Source organism: Cryptomeria japonica, unplaced genomic scaffold, assembly GCF_030272615.1.
Source record: "Cryptomeria japonica unplaced genomic scaffold, Sugi_1.0 HiC_scaffold_153, whole genome shotgun sequence".
Classification (NCBI taxonomy): Eukaryota; Viridiplantae; Streptophyta; class Pinopsida; order Cupressales; family Cupressaceae; genus Cryptomeria; species Cryptomeria japonica.
Window position 1 is genome coordinate 304,001 of NW_026728975.1, and position 6,000 is coordinate 310,000.

Here is a 6,000-nt window from a genome sequence, read left to right on the forward strand (position 1 = left end):
CCCGATTCGATGACCAGACTTCGGCTGCTTGAGAATCGGACAAATAACTTATATAGGGGAGGTAGTGTTCTCGAGCATCCTCCCCCCGTGCCCGTTTATGTCGATTGATGCTGGTGCTCGACTGGTTGGAGCGCTCGGATGCAAAAATCTTGCACCAGGATTTATCGATTGTGATGGACACGGCAAGTCTCCTGATTGCTATGCAGGAGCTCATCGTGAATCTCTATGCGGCCTTGGTATGGACTCGACCTGCGGAATGGTTCGGCAATGGTAGTCGCTCCAACACGTCCTTGCAATGGCCACAGAGGTGATTCGACTAGAGCTCCAGTCTAGCTTTTGGGTTGCTTGGCGGACTGGTATAGCCGCGATCGAGTTCCGGCCATGAACGTTTTAGATAGCTCTTGGGCTTTCTGGGACGGAAGTCGGAAGTTTGGGCTGTTGTCCGATTTGATGACCATTCTTCGGATGTGTGAGAATCGGACAAATAACTTATATAGGGGACTGTGTTGTCTCACGCAGCCCCCTCCGTGCCCCTCTATCTCGACCGATGTTGGTGCTTGAAAGGGTTGGGATCGCTCGGATTTATAAACGTGCACCACCATTTGTCGAGTGTGAGGGACGCGGCAGGTCTCCTAAATGCTATACGGGCGCTCTCTGAGAATCTCTATCCGGCCTCGACACAGACTAGTCTTGCTGAATGGTTTGGCACTGGTAGTCGATCCAACACGTCGTTGTTGTGGCCGCCTAGGCGATTCGATTCGAGCCCCCGTCTAGCTTTTGGGTTGCTTGGCGGATTTTGCCCTATCCGCAAGTGAGCTCGGTCCCTAAACGTTCGAGAAACCCGATTGCTATGCGCCGACTCTCTTTCTTGCGAGCCTCCATCTAGCTTTTGGGTCTCTACGGAACGGAAGTCGGAATCTGGGACCGTTGTTTGATTCGACGAGGCAGACTACGGTTGTGCGAGAATCGGACAAATAACTTATATAGGGGAGGTGTTGACTGGAGCATTCTCCCCCGTGCCCCTCTAACTCGACCAATGCTGGCGCTCGAACGGTGGTAGCGCTCGGATTTTCGTTGAGCGCCAGCATTGGTCGATTTAGAGGGGCATGCGAGATTCCCGAATGCTATGCGAGGGCTCTAACGGAAATGTCTATTGGTTTCGGTATGGATGCAATTGCGAGTGGTTCGGCAAAGGTAGTCGTTCCGATGCGTCCATGTCGTGGCCAAATCGATAATTCGATTTGAGCCCTCGTATAGCATTTGGGTCTCTCGATGTGATTCCGCATTCCAGTCCCTTTGGGCACTGCTTGAGCCGCATCCCAGGGGGTTCCCTTCCCAATAATCTGCCTCGCAACCCGATTGCTATGCGGTGAGGCTCCTCGGCCGCCTCGGAACTATCTGTGTATCAGACGCATCGCGGGATAAGGGGTTGGCAACGGTAGTCGCCCCAAGCGCGTCCGATGCTTGGACCATTCCGAGGCGGCCCTGAAGCCTCTTCCGTCTAGCCGTTGGGTCCTTCTCGCCGCATCCCTTGCCTCGCACCCCGATTGCTATGCGGTGAGGCTCCTCGGCCGCCTTGGAACTATCTGTGTATCAGACGCATCGCGGGATAAGGGGTTGTCACTGGTAGTCGCCCCAAGCGCGTCCGATGCTTGGACCATTCCGAGGCGGCCCTGAAGCCTCTTCCGTCTAGCCGTTGGGTCCTTCTCGCCGCATCCCTCGACTCGCACCCCGATTGCTATGCGGTGAGGCTCCTCGGCCGCCTTGGAACTATCTGTGTATCGGACGCGTCGCGGGATAAGGGGTTGTCACTGGTAGTCGCCCCAAGCGCGTCCGATGCTTGGACCATTCCGAGGCGGCCCTGAAGCCTCTTCCGTCTAGCCGTTGGGTCCTTCTCGCCGCATCCCTCGCCTCGCACCCCGATTGCTATGCGGTGAGGCTCCTCGGCCGCCTTGGAACTATCTGTGTATCGGACGCGTCGCGGGATAAGGGGTTGTCACTGGTAGTCGCCCCAAGCGCGTGCGATGCATGGACCATTCCCAGGCGGCCCTGAAGCCTCTTCCGTCTAGCCGTTGGGTCCTTCTCGCCGCATCCCTCGCCTCGCACCCCGATTGCTATGCGGTGAGGCTCCTCGGCCGCCTTGGAACTATCTGTGTATCGGACGCGTCGCGGGATAAGGGGTTGTCACTGGTAGTCGCCCCAAGCGCGTCCGATGCTTGGACCATTCCGAGGCGGCCCTGAAGCCTCTTCCGTCTAGCCGTTGGGTCCTTCTCGCCGCATCCCTCGCCTCGCACCCCGATTGCTATGCGGTGAGGCTCCTCGGCCGCCTTGGAACTATCTGTGTATCGGACGCGTCGCGGGATAAGGGGTTGTCACTGGTAGTCGCCCCAAGCGCGTCCGATGCTTGGACCATTCCGAGGCGGCCCTGAAGCCTCTTCCGTCTAGCCGTTGGGTCCTTCTCGCCGCATCCCTCGCCTCGCACCCCGATTGCTATGCGGTGAGGCTCCTCGGCCGCCTTGGAACTATCTGTGTATCGGACGCGTCGCGGGATAAGGGGTTGTCACTGGTAGTCGCCCCAAGCGCGTCCGATGCTTGGACCATTCCGAGGCGGCCCTGAAGCCTCTTCCGTCTAGCCGTTGGGTCCTTCTCGCCGCATCCCTCGCCTCGCACCCCGATTGCTATGCGGTGAGGCTCCTCGGCCGCCTTGGAACTATCTGTGTATCGGACGCATCGCGGGATAAGGGGTTGTCACTGGTAGTCGCCCCAAGCGCGTCCGATGCTTGGACCATTCCGAGGCGGCCCTGAAGCCTCTTCCGTCTAGCCGTTGGGTCCTTCTCGCCGCATCCCTCGCCTCGCACCCCGATTGCTATGCGGTGAGGCTCCTCGGCCGCCTTGGAACTATCTGTGTATCGGACGCGTCGCGGGATAAGGGGTTGTCACTGGTAGTCGCCCCAAGCGCGTCCGATGCTTGGACCATTCCGAGGCGGCCCTGAAGCCTCTTCCGTCTAGCCGTTGGGTCCTTCTCGCCGCATCCCTCGCCTCGCACCCCGATTGCTATGCGGTGAGGCTCCTCGGCCGCCTTGGAACTATCTGTGTATCGGACGCGTCGCGGGATAAGGGGTTGTCACTGGTAGTCACCCCAAGCGCGTCCGATGCTTGGACCATTCCGAGGCGGACCTGAAGCCTCTTCCGTCTAGCCGTTGGGTCCTTCTCGCCGCATCCCTCGCCTCGCACCCCGATTGCTATGCGGTGAGGCTCCTCGGCCGCCTTGGAACTATCTGTGTATCGGACGCGTCGCGGGATAAGGGGTTGTCACTGGTAGTCGCCCCAAGCGCGTCCGATGCTTGGACCATTCTGAGGCGGCCCTGAAGCCTCTTCCGTCTAGCCGTTGGGTCCTTCTTGCCGCATCCCTCGCCTCGCACCCCGATTGCTATGCGGTGAGGCTCCTCGGCCGCCTTGGAACTATCTGTGTATCGGACGCGTCGCGGGATAAGGGGTTGTCACTGGTAGTCGCCCCAAGCGCGTGCGATGCATGGACCATTCCCAGGCGGCCCTGAAGCCTCTTCCGTCTAGCCGTTGGGTCCTTCTCGCCGCATCCCTCGCCTCGCACCCCGATTGCTATGCGGTGAGGCTCCTCGGCCGCCTTGGAACTATCTGTGTATCGGACGCGTCGCGGGATAAGGGGTTGTCACTGGTAGTCGCCCCAAGCGCGTCCGATGCTTGGACCATTCCGAGGCGGCCCTGAAGCCTCTTCCGTCTAGCCGTTGGGTCCTTCTCGCCGCATCCCTCGCCTCGCACCCCGATTGCTATGCGGTGAGGCTCCTCGGCCGCCTTGGAACTATCTGTGTATCGGACGCGTCGCGGGATAAGGGGTTGTCACTGGTAGTCGCCCCAAGCGCGTCCGATGCTTGGACCATTCCGAGGCGGCCCTGAAGCCTCTTCCGTCTAGCCGTTGGGTCCTTCTTGCCGCATCCCTCGCCTCGCACCCCGATTGCTATGCGGTGAGGCTCCTCGGCCGCCTTGGAACTATCTGTGTATCGGACGCGTCGCGGGATAAGGGGTTGTCACTGGTAGTCGCCCCAAGCGCGTCCGATGCTTGGACCATTCCGAGGCGGCCCTGAAGCCTCTTCCGTCTAGCCGTTGGGTCCTTCTCGCCGCATCCCTCGCCTCGCACCCCGATTGCTATGCGGTGAGGCTCCTCGGCTGCCTTGGAACTATCTGTGTATCGGACGCGTCGCGGGATAAGGGGTTGTCACTGGTAGTCGCCCCAAGCGCGTCCGATGCTTGGACCATTCCGAGGCGGACCTGAAGCCTCTTCCGTCTAGCCGTTGGGTCCTTCTCGCCGCATCCCTCGCCTCGCACCCCGATTGCTATGCGGTGAGGCTCCTCGGCCGCCTTGGAACTATCTGTGTATCGGACGCGTCGCGGGATAAGGGGTTGTCACTGGTAGTCGCCCCAAGCGCGTCCGATGCTTGGACCATTCCGAGGCGGCCCTGAAGCCTCTTCCGTCTAGCCGTTGGGTCCTTCTCGCCGCATCCCTCGCCTCGCACCCCGATTGCTATGCGGTGAGGCTCCTCGGCCGCCTTGGAACAATCTGTGTATCGGACGCGTCGCGGGATAAGGGGTTGTCACTGGTAGTCGCCCCAAGCGCGTCCGATGCTTGGACCATTCCGAGGCGGACCTGAAGCCTCTTCCCTCTAGCCGTTGGGGCTTTCTCGCCGCATCCCTCGCCTCGCACCCCGATTGCTATTCGGTGAGGCTCCTCGGCCGCCTTGGAACTATCTGTGTATCGGACGCATCGCGGGATAAGGGGTTGGCAGTGGTAGTCGCCCCAAGCGCGTCCGATGCTTGGACCATTCCGAGGCGGCCCTGCAGCCTCTTCCGTCTAGCCGTTGGGGCCATCTCGCTGCATCCCCCACCTCGCACCACGATTGCTATGCGGTGAGGCTCCTTGGCCGCCTCGGAACTATCTGTGTATCGGACGCATCGCGGGATAAGGGGTTGTCACTGGTAGTCGCCCCAAGCGCGTCCGATGCTTGGACTATTCCGAGGCGGCCCTGCAGCCTCTTCCGTCTAGCCGTTGGGGCCATCTCGCCGCATCCCCCAGCTCCTCGGCCGCCTCGGAACTATCTGTGTATCGGACGCATCGCGGGATAAGGGGTTGGCAGTGGTAGTCGCCCCAAGCGCGTTCGATGCTTGGACTATTCCGAGGCGGCCCCGCAGCCTCTTCCGTCTACCCTTTGGGGCCATCTCGCCGCATCCCTCGCCTCGCACCCCGATTGCTATGCGGTGAGGCTCCTCGGCCGCCTGGGAACTATCTTCGTATCGGATGCATCGCGGGATAAGGGGTTGTCACTGGTAGTCGCCCCAAGCGCGTCCGATGCTTGGACTATTCCGAGGCGGCCCTGTGGCCTCTTCCGTCTAGCCGTTGGGGCCATCTCGCCGCATCCCTCACCTCGCACCCCCATTGCTATGCGGTGAGGCTCCTCGGCCGCCTTGGAACTGTCTTCGTATCGGAAGCATCGCGGGATAAGGGGTTGTCACTGGTAGTCGCCCCAAGCGCGTCCGATGCTTGGACTATTCCGAGGCGGCCCTGCAGCCTCTTCCGTCTAGCCGTTGGGGCCATCTCGCCGCATCCCCCACCTCGCACCCGGATTGCTATGCGGTGAGGCTCCTCGGCCGCCTTGGAACTATCTTCGTATCGGACGCATCGCGGGATAAGGGGTTGTCACTGGTAGTCGCCCCAAGCGCGTCCGATGCTTGGACTATTCCGACGCGGCCCTGTGGCCTCTTCCGTCTAGCCGTTGGGGCCATCTCGCCGCATCCCCCACCTCGCACCCCGATTGCTATGCGGTGAGGCTCCTCGGCCGCCTTGGAACCATCTTCGTATCGGACGCATCGCGGGATGAGGGGTTGTCACTGGTAGTCGCCCCAAGCGCGTCCGATGCTTGGACCATTCCGAGGCGGCCCTGAAGCCTCTTCCGTCTAGCCGTTGGGGCC